This window comes from Pyxicephalus adspersus, chromosome 3, assembly GCF_032062135.1.
Source record: "Pyxicephalus adspersus chromosome 3, UCB_Pads_2.0, whole genome shotgun sequence".
Classification (NCBI taxonomy): Eukaryota; Metazoa; Chordata; class Amphibia; order Anura; family Pyxicephalidae; genus Pyxicephalus; species Pyxicephalus adspersus.
In genome coordinates this window covers 59,922,839-59,936,667 of record NC_092860.1, presented here as the reverse complement: position 1 = coordinate 59,936,667, position 13,829 = coordinate 59,922,839, and the positions used below count along the sequence as shown (strand labels likewise).

Here is a 13,829-nt window from a genome sequence, read left to right as displayed (position 1 = left end):
TGAACGATCATATTGTTACAGCATGTACAGAATTGTGCACAATATGATTGTTCAAGTATAATCGTGCATAATCGTTGATCGGTCGTAATCGTTCATTTTCTAACAATAATTATTGGAAGTGTGTACCTAGCTTTAGCCTAATATTGATTTGACAGGCGCACTTTGATATTCATGTGAAGCACAGGGGTATGGAATAGTGTTATGTATCTTTTTATGTGTCTTTTTACAATGTATCTCTTTACAATGTATCATTTTATGTATCCTTTTATAATGTATCTTTTTACATCTGTTTGGAGGCTGTAGAAGCTCTACACAGTGCTGAAACCCGAATTTTTCTCCCATTGACTTTAATGGGATTCGAATTCGATGTTCCACCACCTGAATTTTTGTGCTATATTAGGCCGAACAGCTGCCGAATCGAATAGTGAGCTATTCAACCAACACTATTGCCAAGCTCACAAGCAGGGTCAAGCACTCTTACATACCAGATAGTGTGCTTTATTTATGTGTTTACATGATTCTAATCGTATTAGTCATTTTGTATAGAAAAATGCCAAGGACAATTTAACTTAGTGCCAAACATATTTTATTGCTTTGCTCAAACCAAAGACCAGAATGTCAAAAGACGTTTATGCCTGTCCCGCAAGGTCATCCATGACCTGTACATCTTGCTGGAAGAGAAAATTGCAGCAAAAACAAAGAGAAGCTAGGCTATGCCAAGAATGATGAGGCTCCTGGACTCTCTATATATTTTAGGAAGGGTAGTCCTTTCAAACCACGTCACCCTTGATTTGTGCACTGAGCCAGTATACAGTTTCCTGGGTGTTTATGAAGGTTTCAATGCAGTTTTAGACCTTGGCCCACTATATAGTCACTTCCTCACATCAGCTTTGGAGTGGAGGAACATAAAGGTGGATTTCTTCTTTAACCGGAAGCAATATCATCCACGAATGTACAGTAGTCTGTGATGTGACATTCCAGAGGCTTGGCAACACAGCAGAGGGATGTTATCGCCCTGTAAAGAATTAGATTACATTATTAGGATGTGTTAATCATGCTTTAGTTGTAACTACATGCTGCTGGATTGTATTTTTCATTCTTTTCTGGCTGCATAAGCATTGCTTGCCCAAATCTGCACTAAATTGCACTCTGCCCTAGTTTGGCAATGTGTTTTTGTAAAGAGTCACATAAATGTCCAGCTTTTACACAAATACTTCTGCTATTTCATTTCCCAAACGATTAAAGTGTGCTTTCTATGACTTCAACTCCTAGGTGGGTTTGTAACCCAAACATGATGTGTTGAAATATGTAATACATGCATTGTAAACACATGTAAATACTCACGCGTAAAGACATTAGCGATGAGTTTATCTCTGACTCGACGTCCCTCTGCTGTGCTTTGGGAGCCAGAGGCAGGATGTTGATGTACCTCTGGCTCGAGTTCCTCTGGAATGTCCCAGGAATCCCCATGGTGCAGGCACAGGTTGTGCAGGATGCAGCATGCCATGATGATTCGGGCAGCTTTCCACGGTGCGTACAGGAGCTCACCACCGGGCCGCGCCAAGCACAGAAACCGTGCTTTTAGCAGCCCGATGGTTTGCTCCACAATCCCCCATCTTTTTTGCAGAGCCTTGTTGTAATTATGCTCTGCTTCAGACCAGGGTTGACGCACAGGTGTCATCAGCCATGGAAGCTGCCCGTATCCTTTGTCAGCTGCAAAAAGACAAACATAATACATGTTAGTTCTTGGTATAGTAAGTGTTCTGTGAATGCAGTGTAACACTAGAGTTTTTTTTACAAAGGTCGCTAAGGGTTGTGCTCTTCGGTCACTTTATTGCTTTTTGGTTGTTAGTAGACATTGTTACTATTGACTACCACACTGAAGTACCGTGAGTTGTGAAAATAGTAATTAGACTAGGGGTTCCAGGAATATCTGAAAGTTAGTTCTTCCCCCATGCTCCCAATATTGTACAATATTTATAAAGTATTTGCTAAATTAGATGTTAGCACAAAATATATGACATATATACAATATAGGTCATAACCTGGCATTCTGACAATGCAAAGGGACATAGCAACATAATAGTTGTCTTTAGGATTTGACTACTGTTAGTTGTATTAGAGTAATGACATTATACATTACCTATTAACCAGCCCTCAGGCATTTCTCCAGAGATGAATTTCCGGTAGAGGGCTGTCTGACGCAAGATATAGGCATCATGGCATGATCCTGGGAAACCTGTGCGTGCACCCATGATTTTCCTGTTGGCATCACAGACTATTTGTACATTCAGTGAATGATATCGCTTCCGGTTGCGAAACGAGATTTCCTGCAATTTAGGGGCCTGAATAGCCACATGAGTGCAGACAATGGCCCCCAAAACATTCGAAATCCCGCTCGCCTGAAGAAATCCACCTTTACCTTCCTCCACTCCTGAGCTGTTTGAGGAAAATGAATATATAGTGGGATAAGGTCCACAATGGCATCAATGACCTTCATAAAATCCCTGGAAACTGTAGGCTGGCTTAGTCCACAAATTAAGGCTGAGGAGGTTTGAAAGGAACCCTTTCCTAAAATATACAGAGTGGCCAAGAGCCTGGTCATTCCTGGCACTGCCTGGCTTCTCTTAGTTTTTGGAGCAATTTTCTCTTCCAGCAAGCTGTACAGGTGATGGATGACCTGGTGAGACAGGCGGAAACGCCTTTTGACATCCTGGTCATGCAAACTTTCCAGGCGGCTACGCTCTAAGAAGATGCGTGGTGCCCGTACTGTTTGTGAAGTGTGAGCTTGCTCTTCAGGTTGCTGCTGTTGTTGTTGTTGCTGGTGCTCATCTTCTAGGATCAGATATGTGGTGTTTAATGCCACAAGAGCAGTTGTGAAGAGCAAGTCGAGTTCCAAATTTGGATCCATGACAACAGCAAACAAAATCCTTGAACCTGCGCACATTTGAATGAACGTGCGTGTGTGCGCGCGCGTTTGAATCTCTATAAATTTGCACAGAGTTTTTTAGTCATTCTGATCATGCAAACCAAAACGTGCTGAAAAAAAAAAGGAAAAACAGAAAAAGAACAAAGAACAAAGGAACAACAAGAATACACCATTGACTTTATATCTCCAAAAAATGTTTTGGGTGTGTTGTCCCATAACTCTTTTATTTTTTGACTTCTTGTTACATGGAGCCAAGGAGAATGGCCACTACCACTGCTGCTACTGGCGACCCCCCACCACCACCACTACCACCCCAGGGTCTTCAGTCCATAGACCAACAGGCAGTTCTCTCAGGCCAGCTAGGTTGCTCTGTAAAGCAGGCCAAGTAACATCTAGGCTCCTGGTCCCTCAACCTGGCACCTCAGCCAGTTTGAGCTGGACCAGGGACTCTGCTTCCAAGGCAACCAGCTTCACTCCTGAGCAAAATGCAGCCCTCATGGAGTCCTATGTACAACATTTTTCCAGACTCCGTGGGGACTTGCACTCCCAGACTTCCCATGCTGTAAGGCAGGGACTCTGGGAGGAAATTGCCAGGAGTGGTAATGCAGTGGGCAGTACACAACAGACCATTACCCAGTATCAAAAACGTGTGAGTGACTTCTTCAGACACGTCAAAAGGCTCCTGGGCACAGAGGCTGAAAGGAGTGGGACCTATCCTGAACATCTTGTGCAGCGTCTCAGGGAGACTGGCGAAAAATTGGCTTTGCTATTCATCGGGCCAGAAACGGTGGTAGGGGTGGACTACCGGGATGACTCCGATGCTTGCCAACCATGTAAGTTCAAACCTTTTACATTACTTAATTACAAATGAAATTTATTTTTGCACTTTTTTGGGATTGCAACAGTTTAGTCATTAGCATTGAGAACAAAATAGCATTGTGTTTTTACGTATTTATGCTTAGGGGTGAAATATGAGATCATTTTTTGAAAATGACCTCTTTGGTGTATTTTTACCTTCTTTTGACGTGCATTAACAATGTGTGTATTTCCATTTTTTTACAGTAGTACGCCCTGGGGCGCAGCAGTCCCCTCCTGCCCTCTGTGCTCGGAGTCATGTGGATGATGATTATGTCACTTCGCATAGAGATGACATTGGCCTTCCTCCTAGTAAGATGAACCTTCATGGTATATCTGGTTTCACATTGTGCACGTGTTGTGGTGAACGGATCAATCCAAATGAACTTGGGTTAGAGTCAAACTCACTCTTTCATTTGTTTTTGTGCTTTCATCACCAGATCACCATCTACAGGAGGAGGTCGTTGATCCACTGCAGAGAAGCCTGGAGGAGAATCCAGGTGATTTGATAGTGAGAGTGTGTGTGTGTGTGTGTGTGTGTTTGTGTTCAGCCTTCCAAAAGCTAAGTAATAACCTTCAATCTTTCTATAATATATCTATATCAGGTTGCCAAGCACAACATCAAACCACGTTGATTGCCAAGCTCACAAGCAGGGTCAAGCACTCTTACATACCAGATAGTATGCTTTATTTATGTGTTTACATGATTCTATTGTATTAGTCATTTTGTATAGAAAAATTGGTTTGTGTGTTTAGCTTTTTAGCTTTCCAAAAGCTAAGTAATATCCTTCGATCTCTCTTTAACATATCTATATATAGATAAAATTTGTTAATTTTTCTTGCCAGAGGATTCTGGTGCAGCCTTAATATGTCCAAAGAAATGTTGCGTGTGCGAAATATTGGGGACTTTTGATATGTGAAGACTTGTCACCACATTCATTCATTTTGATGTGATATATCATTTGCCTTTGTAGAACATCCATGTCTGCTGGTTTCTGGTTCTGAAGAGTTTCCATGGGCTGCATCCTCTGTAGAGGTAGGCAAGAACTGGTCAATTAGTGTTTATTTTGGGATGTGTTGGGGGAATGAACCTTTCCCATTGTGTTCCATTTGTGTGTTTTTTTTTTTTTTTTTTTAGGGTCCCTCAGTTGGACATTTACCACAATCAGAAGAGGAGACACCTGAGGTTTCCGTAAGCAACCCATATTTAATGTATAGGATTCAGAAAAAATGTGTCTAACATTTTTGTCTAACATTAGTTGATGTTTCAATGTCAGGGTGCTGTCTGCATAATGTTATGGTGACCCACAAAGGTATATGATATTGTAGTAATTTTTTCTTTTCCCTTTATAGCAACCAGTGGATGCAGGTGGATTGGGTCAACCCAGTGTGGGCAGCCAGCTTCTAAACCTCACTCAGAGGCTGGTTGACCATTTTGATAGAGTAGTGGAGTCAAGGATGCCTGGCCCAAGTTCTGATAACTTTTAACCGGTCCTTACGCTCCTACATGAAAACCTAAATCAAAATCGCCAGGACCGAGAATTTAACCAACAACATCTGGCGGCCATGCATCGTCTGATAGAATCGGTCCAAGAACAATCAGCCAATTTGGGTGCCTACATGTTCACAGCTGACCATCTCTGTAACATGTTAAGTGAATCCCTAGGCCAACAAACTCGCCTACATCAGGCGATTATTCAAAGGCTGGGTTGGCAAATCCCAATAAGCCCTGCTGGCCCCCCATCTCCTGCAGAGCAGCCAGCTCCATCTCGTGCCCCTGGCCGTCCACCCCGTGCCCCTGCCCGCCCACCTCCTAACACACGGGCAACCACTAGACATGCTCTGGAGGTGGGCCGCACTCGTGCCCGTGCTGTCCAGGTGCACCATGGGCATGCTGCGGGGGTGTCCCGTGGCCGAGGACAGGAGGTGGAGGTGAGCCGTAGCCGGGCTGCTAGGGTGGGCCGCGCCAGTGGCGGGGCTGGTGAAGTGGGCCGTGGCTGGTTTGGGCGAAATATATAAGTGGATGCCGGGTGCCAGGTGAGAACATTCTTTACATTTTTAATGTCAGTCTTCACTAAATTTTTTCAGGACTCCATGAGCTCGCCAGTGTGGGTTTGAGTTGGTATCCTGTGTGAAGACGCTTGTTTGTATACACTAGCTTAAACTTCATTTTGTGTTCGTCCAATGTCCACAGGTTAGTAACCCTCGCACTTTGACATTTTACCTATCTAAGTTTGTTTCGATGCGGCCCAAGTATGCTCCAAATGCAGTTTTGCTATCTACTCCCCGAAAAATGTTCCAGTACATTTGTCAAAGTGATTCTAATCAAGTATGAAGTCTCAGCTCAATACTCTCCAAGTATTGCCGTAATGACCTTAAAAAAAGCTAACGATTCTTTCAAAATACACGATTGCATCTTTGTTCACTAAATGAACACAAATCTAGTTATGTCTAGCGACCAAATATGGCACACTGTACTTCTCTGACACTTGTCTGTAACAGATAAATGTGCTTGCTAATAAGTCAACTACTTTTCTGTTTTTCGGTTAAAATGACATACTAAGGTGTTCAGCTGTGTATTCAATGCCAAATGTATTCTTGAATGATGTTACAATTACATATATTTTGAAGAGGACATATCTAACATACCCAACTCTGTTACTTTTAAGGTCACAGGATGTTTGGACCAAGTGACCAATGGAGGAATGGAGCAAACTCGGCCAAGCTGCAAAACAGGTTTGTGTTGGAGCATGTTCAATATTTTATGGTTCAAATAACCATTGTGTAAAAACTAAGGTTTCTTTTTTGTGTTTTTTTAGGGATGGAATTGGATAAGCCAGGCTGGAAAAATGTTTGAAATGTGCACTGAAATAAAAATCAAATTAAATTCACAAAATCTGGCTTTAAGTTTTTTTTACAAGTTTAATTTTTTTAATCTCCCCCAATAACTTAAAATATCCCAACAAATATAAAAATATAATGAGAAACCTATTTACAAAAGCATATATACAAAAAATTTTTGTTTTAAAAACTGTACCGCCTAGGCACATCCTGAGAAAGGTCCAGCCGAAAGTGCTGCTCCAGGGCAGACACCCTCCTGTGCAGCCAATACAGGCTTTCCTGTATACTTCCTGGCAGGTGAGGAAGAACAAATATTAGATTAACTGGAAGAGTTTGGTCCAAACATTTTTTAAAAGTACTGTCCTTTTAAAAACCAAACTAATGAAAATATAAACTTACCAGGATGATGTCTGGCATGTCGCCGGGGTTGGGGTGGCGGTGTTGGAGGGCTCGGAAGCTCCTCTGGTGGCCTGGCTGTGCTTGTAGAAGGAGACCAAAAAAATAAGAGAGGTAAGTACTGACCAAATGTAACAGTATAGCATGCAACTAGTTCTTAAATTGCACAGTGCTAAAGAATGTAAAATATGTTATCTCATCAAGTTATGACTGTTTTGCTGTTTACACAAAGCAAAACAAGAAAAAAAGGTGAATCCTGGGTCCAATGAAGGTTTGGTGTCAATGAAGGTTGTGGGTTTTCACAAGGGACAAACTTGTCTAAGTGACATTTAACCTTTGTCTTCTGTTAAACGCTGCCTAGACATGAAGCTAGTCATACACTCCTAATGATACTTGATTTTTAGGTTTGTTAGGCCTAGTTCTATCTCTTAGTTTATAATCATGGTTCTAAAGGAATGTTTACAAAATATCTAAAATGGAGAAATACTTACAGTCAGATGAGGAACTTGTGTCCTGTGGAGGAGATGGTGGTGGCAAGGGCGCTGCAGCAGCTGTAGATAAAAAATGAACAGCATAAGTAAAAGTGGGTGGGCAGGACTAAAGTAGATTTGTAAGGTTAGTTAAGGTGAATAGATGAATGCTGAACTTCTAAATGATACTTTCGACCTATGTCCAAAAATTTTAAGCAAACATTTGTCAGTACAACTATGGCCAACTAAACAACTCATGTCTATTTTTAGTCATTCTAGCCAACAACCTAGAAAAAACGTTCATTTGATGCATGATTAATGACTGGAAGCTACATGAAATCCTGCTAGATCTTTCTTTGTATTTGTAACCAAAAATGGTGAAAGTAGTGTGAGAATGTGTTGAATTTCAACATATGTTACAAAAGTTGATTCTAAGGTTAGCTTACAGGCAATCTCCTCGGCCTCGACCGCCTCCTCTCCTTCATCGGAGGACTCTGGCTGCGGTGCAGCGGGCTCCTCCTCAGGAGATGGCTCCTCCTCCGGGGATAGATCCTCCTCCACCAGGGATGGCACCTTCCCCAGAACCGGCTCCTCCTCTGGTGATGGCACTGGCACCTCCTCCTCCCCCGGGGATGTCGTCCCCTCCTCCTCCTCCTCCTCCTCCTCCACATCCTGGGGGATGGCCAGTCGCCTGTGGTCCACAGCCTGTCTGCGATCCATTCTGCAATTTGTCGCTTGACAAATATCGACCTCTGCTGGTCGTATCTCTTGCGAATCATTGTCTAAAGAAAAAGAAACAAATGTGAGTTATTTTGACAACAACCAAACACCTGTTAAAAATAAAAAAAGGGATAACTAATTCATTCACTGTTGCAAATTTACATAGTTTGGTTGCAAATATAAACTTTTTGTTAATATTGTGTGTAGATTTGTATGGGTATACTATTACTAGGAAGCTTCCAGTTGACACCCCACTAAGCTCAATCCTGTTTAAACCATTGTAAAACCAATAATTGTGCTCCTAGATGTAAACTCTGTTTATCCGGTTTTAGTGAAGCATTGGGTCGCACTGGGTCAGATAATGCAGCACATGTGGATTTATTTTGTGGACACGTGAAAAAAAAAGATCTATAAAAAAAGTGGAGAAATACAAAACACGGGAATATCTATGTGAGACAGTAGAATAATGTGCCTTCACCAAAATCAGGATTGTGGTGTGAGCTAGCCAGAGGACATTCTAGCAGAAGGCATCCACTGTCCTCCGGACAAAGAAAGATCATTTCCAGCCTTGTGTGATAGAGAGGAGGCAAATTAGTGCTCTTAAAATGATCTACCTCTGGTTGATTGAGCTTGATGGGGTAGAATCCTGAAAAGTCTTACAAAGCATACATACACACATCAAAATATGTGCATGTACATAGTTGTGAACAGCCAATTTTAGGTGTTTGGACCTCTACACAGCTCTCAGCTGCAGCTGTAATCCATTGAAAGAACAATAGAGAAGGCTCCATTCACAGCTCTCATCCGTGCAGAGGATTCCAGCTGCCGATAAGAGCTGGGGACACAGGCTGTCCCTCCCCCATTCTATAGCTGTGCTGTGGCTTCTATATAAAAAAACTGCTTTGGTAAAATATATCCACTCTGTGGGCATGTGTAACGACATCATGGGCACAGTGTGATATCTGTGTGTGGGAATTCTGCATGTCATATCTTGCAGCCTATGAGGACACTCATAGATAATAGTCCTAAAATATCTAAGAAATCCCAGGCCACCAAATTACAAGCATTTGAAGTGCACTGCAACAACCTGCAAGAAATGTGGTTGATTAGTAGCTAGTAGGATCCTCAACATTTCAAGTAGTTGCAAACAAGGCTTTAGGACATGTGAAGGATTAAAGATGGCGACTTTTTAGGCTGAGAAATATGAGAAGCAGCGTAAAAACACAAACACATTGCAATGTGTTTCAAACATGCAGGATGCAGAAAATATATATGGTATAGATATTATAGATATGATATATATATATGATATATGATATATATATATATATATGATATATATATATATATATATGATATATATATATGATATATATCTATCATATATATATGATAGATATATATATGATAGACAAAAGAACGTGTGTGTGCTTTCGACTTTTCTGGGAAAATCTAGTCCGATGGCAAAGCCGAGGCTTCCCGCGCGGACAGTCGCAAGATTTACCTGCGGGCGGCTCCTCCGATCAGGCATCAGGTAAGCTGTTATATAGGCGCCTATGTAGAGGAGTTGAACTGTTAACTTTTGCCTAACAGAAAAGAAATAAGTCATTTTAAAATATGCTTTTTCTTAGCGCATATAGATGTTTTAAACATTTGAGCAGCACAAACATTTTTTTTAGGGCTAAGGAAAATGTGTGCCATTAGAAAGAATGCTTTTTTAGGGGAACAGTGACTTTTAATGCAAGCTCGCCAGTGTAAAGCTGCCGGGGATGCGCAGCCTCGGTCGCGAGCTCATTCAGTTGCTGAATTGCGCGACAGCTTCCAATTTTGGATCGCGAGTACGGATGCGCGAGCGACCTTCCAATTTTGCTTGATGAATCTGTGCTATTGACTGGAGTAATGGCACTACAGGAACAGCAAAAGGGAGGAAATTTATGAATTTAATACAAGATAATGTTATGGTACAGTTTATAGAAGCCCCATCAAGAAATTCTACTCTGCTGGACCTAGTTCTTTCTAACAATGCAGAATTTATAACAAATGTGCATAAAAAAAGAGAATCTGGGTAGCAGTGACCATAATATGATTTAATTTAATGTAAGCTGTAAACAGGAGAGATAAAAACATTTAATTTTAAGAGAGCAAATTTTCTTTTATTAAGGGTGGCTCCCTGTGACTTGGACTGGGAGACAATATTGTCCAAAAAAAACACAGAACCGAAATGGGAGTGTTTCTAATCTATTCAACACAAGCACACTGAAAAATATATTCCAATGGGTACTAAGTTTAGATAGCTAAAATTAAAACCTGTGTGGCTCACAGCTGATGTTAAAAGAGCCATAAAGAACAAGAAAAGGGCATTCCAAAAATTTGAAAATGAAGGATCACCTTCATCGTTTGAAAACTATAAAAAATATAACAAAAGATGTAAAAAGGAGATAAAATGTGCAAAACTTCAAAATAAAAGACTGATTAAAAAGAAAAGTAAGGCAAACCCTCAAAATTTTTTAAAATATATTTATTCTTTTTAATAACTGGCATGGTACCAATGGATTGGCATAAGGCCAATGTGGTTCCTAACTTCAAAAAGGGAGCAAAGTCATTACCAGGTAGCTACAGACCAATTAGTTTAACATTTATAGTAGGAAAGATCCTATCGAGTTTGACAAAGAACCACATAGAGGAGTTTGAGCTAGAAAATAATATTATAAGTGATAGTTAGCATTAATTCAAGAAAGACCAAAGTTGTCAAACAAATTTACTCTCTATTTATGAGGAAGTAAGTTAACAGGTAGACAATGGAGTAGCAGTTGATATAGTGTACTTGGACTTTGCTAAAACATTTGACACAGTAGCCCACAGACGGTTAATATGCAAGTTAGGGTTGATAGGTTTAGAAAGTCAATCTATAAATGGATAAAGAACTGGCTTAAAGACTGCATCCAGAGAGTAGTGATAAATAATTCATACTCTAAATGGTCCAAGGTTATTAGTGGTGTACCCCAGGGTTCAGAGTTGGGACCTTTACTGTTCACCATCTTCATAAATGATATAGAGTATGTAAATATGTACGTAAAGTTTTGCACTTGAGGGCTAACAACATGTGTGCTTCATACTGTCCAGGGGGAATACATTTGGGGGAGTCAGGAATGGAAAAGGATCTGCGGGTTCTGGTAGATCAGCATCGTGTGCCAAGCTGCAATATCTAAAGCTAGCAGAGTAATTTTATATCAAAAGAGGAATAGACTGCAGAGATGGAGACATTGGCCCTTATTTATCAAGCAAGCTCGCTGAGCGTAAATACCCGCCGATATACGAGATACACTCCCCTACACTTTCCAGCTGGATTCCTGCTTTAGTAAATGATCAATGGGGTCGAGAATATTAAGGCGATTATTTTTAAGCTGCCCAGTTCAGGAGGATCTGTTAAGCTCTGTCAATGGTGAGGTCATATCAATTAATTAGCGCACACCACATCTACAGTCCATTCAGTTTCAATCTTTAATGCTTCATCTCTTTTTTGGTAAAGAGACCTTTTTTTTTTGTTACATTATACTCATTCACAAAATTGCTTCATATATTACATTCATTTTATATACATTCACATTTACAGTAACATTTGTTGCAAATGTTGTTTTGATACTTTTTTGTTTGGTTGCATCACTGCAAACTAATTGATATCTAGCAGTATACATACAAATTAGCACTTTATATTATGTCATCACACAAAAATATGACTGTAAAAAAAAAATGTGACTAAGCATTTTGGATCTGATTCAAATTTCATTCTAGTTTGGCATAAAAGAAATCAAAAATTTGCAAAAAGGATTTTTGGCAAAGATGGGTAAATTAGTGTTGGTTGAAAAGCTCCCTATTCGGTCGAATAGACCAAAATTATTCGGGTGAATGAACGTCGAAATCGAACTCCATTAAAGTCAATAGGGGAAAAATTTAGGTTGTTTTTCGGGACTGTGTAGAGCTTCTACAGCCTATAATTACATTTGAAAAGACATTTCAAGACTCTCCCAGCTCTGCACAACATTGTACAAGTAAAAAAAAAAATAAGCAAGGCTTTTTTATGTTGCTGTCAAGGCCATTTTTTGGGCCAGTCAAGGGAACATGCCGGATTTTATACCAGCCCCCGAGTAGAGGCAGAGAGGGCCACGAGGGGGTTCCTCCGGTCCAAAAATTAGCCACCAGGATTCAGTGCTCCATTACAAGCCATACACAGGCTTTAGAGTACAGGCAGAGGTCCCTGAGGGGGGTCTTTTAGTAAAAAAAAATTAGCCAGTTACACAGCTCTGTTATATGTTACAACTGACAGGTGGCAGCAGCAGGAGGAGGCGGTGGTTGGCACTGAGAGCGGGACTGCATTGGTAACTGGCATCTGCGGCAGCAGTAACAGCATGAGGAGGAGGCGGCAGACCCTGAGACAGAGGCCCCAATTCATCAAGCAAAATCGGAAGGTCGCTCTCGCATACATATTCGCAATCCGAAATCGGAAGCCGTTGCGCAATTCAGCAACTGAATGAGCTCGCAGCCGGAGCTGGGCATCCCCGGCAGCTTTACACTGGCAAGCTTGCATTAAAAGTCACTGTTCCCCTAAAAAAAATAATTCTTTCAAATGGCACACATCTTTCACTTAGCCTTAATTAAAAATGTTTGTGCTGTTCAAATGTTTAAAACATCTATATGCGCTAAGAAAAAGCATATTTTAAAATGACTTATTTCTTTTCTGTTAGGCAAAAGTTAACCGAGTTAAACTCCTCTACATAGGCGCCTATATAAAAGCTTACGATGACTGTCCGTGCGCGAAGCCTCGGCTTTGCCATCGGACTAGATTTTCCCACAAAAGTCACAAGCACACACACACGTTCTTTTGTTTGTTATCTTGTATGTATATATATATATATATATATATATATATATATATATATTGTAAGGGGTTAAGCTCAGGATCACCTTTGCTGGAGTCAAAGGACATTTGTCTGGTTCATCCAACTCATATCACACACGGAGGTATAAGTGTTAAGCTGGCTTGCAGCCGGTTTATTGAAGGTTGCAAACAAAACAAAATAGCAAAAGAAAAACCTTGCCTGTCCGGCACTTACTTTACATCAGACTTCCCTGTCTATCAGCTGGAGGGCTTCTCCTTGTCAGCTCCAAACAAAGCTTCCAGCAACCTTCTACTCACTTTTGAGCTCACTCACACCAACTGACTTGGGCTCAGTCACCCAGACCGACTCTCTAAGTTTCTCAACAGAGCTCCTCACAGACCGACTGTCTGTCTCTCCAAACAGAGCTCCTCACACAGTCCACCTGGCTGTGTCTCGCCAAGCTGAGCCTGCACAGACCCCTCTCTGTGTCTCTCCAAAATTAGGCTGCTGACTGGCTCTGTGTTTTATCCCCACCCTCAGTGTTTCTTAATTATTCATCTCACAGGTGAGAGTCTTCCACCTGCTACTCCACACAGGAGAGGAATCTTGGGCAAATATACCTCACATAAAAGAGGAATCCTGCCTTGGTGTCACTATATATATATATATTTTTATTGTGACACCATATATATTGTGATAATATATATATATATATATATATATATATATATATATATATAT

At 40.9% G+C, this 13,829-nt stretch overlaps 1 long non-coding RNA gene across 1 annotated transcript; it reads left to right on the top strand.

The window, feature by feature from the left end:
* Positions 1-6,230: 6,230 nt before the first annotated feature.
* Positions 6,231-6,680, top strand: LOC140327726 (uncharacterized). The gene is made up of 2 exons (XR_011920088.1): positions 6,231-6,520; positions 6,604-6,680. It is a non-coding gene; the product is annotated as an uncharacterized lncRNA (long non-coding RNA).
* Positions 6,681-13,829: the final 7,149 nt, after the last annotated feature.